Here is a 1,093-nt window from a genome sequence, read left to right on the forward strand (position 1 = left end):
GTGGCAAACACCTGTAATCCCAGCTACTTGGGAGACTGAGGCAAGAGAATCACTTGAATCCAGGAGGCAGAGTTTGCACTGAGCCAAGATCACGCCGCTGTACTCTATCCTGGGCAAAAGAGCAAGAATGTCTAAAAGAAAAAAAAAAAATCCCCCTGTTGTCTTCCAGTGCAATCACATGGACAGTGCTGGATTCTCCCAGGCACAATGTGTGATACATGTACAGGACACTGCCTGTCGGGGACCTCCACCAAGCCCTCATGTCCAGAGGTTTTGCAAGGTTGGTCTTGTATGTATTGAGGACTTGGGTGGCTGACATTAGGTACCAAGTCCCCTGCCCCCTCTGGAGGTCAAACTGATAACAACCGGATGCAAGGTCCTACCATATATCACATTGTCAGCAGACTGTCCGGCATGGCTGAGGCTCCAGGAATTCAAAGACACTGTTTCCAAACAGAATATTACTAAAGCACACAGCTCATCTTCCAGGAACTGGTTGAGGTCTTGTTTTTCTTCTAAAAGATACAGAGACCCTGCCTTCCCCAAGCTAATGAGTCTACCCTTTACTGCACAGTGGTTCCCTCAGTCTGGAGGCCCACATTTCAGGCCCACCTCAGGCCAGAATACCAGGGGCAGCAGTCCCACCAGCACCATCACAACAGTGACCTCCCTTTGTATACGACACCCCAAAATAAAAGACGAATCATGGAGAGTCAGGGAGCTTTGTGCCAGGGTCACTTCCCAGGGTTCATTCGGCAGTGCCAGAACATTCCCTGGGTAGGACCCATGGAAGCCCAGGACTGAGCCACCACCCTCGGCCTCCATCACCTCACCACAGGACTGCCTAGGCAACAAGAGCAAAACTTTACCTGAAAGGAACAAAAATTAGCTGGGCTCAGTGGTGCCTGTAATCTCAGCTACATGGGGAGCTGAGGTAGGAGGTCCACTTGAGGTCAAGACTGCAGTGAGCCGTGATCCTGCCACTGTACTCCAGCCTGAGCAACAGAGGGAGACCCTGCCAAAAAAGAAAGAAAGAAAGAAAGAATATATATGCTGACAGACACAGACAACTGTTATACTAGAAGCTAAACAC

Source organism: Cebus imitator, unplaced genomic scaffold, assembly GCF_001604975.1.
Source record: "Cebus imitator isolate Cc_AM_T3 unplaced genomic scaffold, Cebus_imitator-1.0 Scaffold435, whole genome shotgun sequence".
Classification (NCBI taxonomy): Eukaryota; Metazoa; Chordata; class Mammalia; order Primates; family Cebidae; genus Cebus; species Cebus imitator.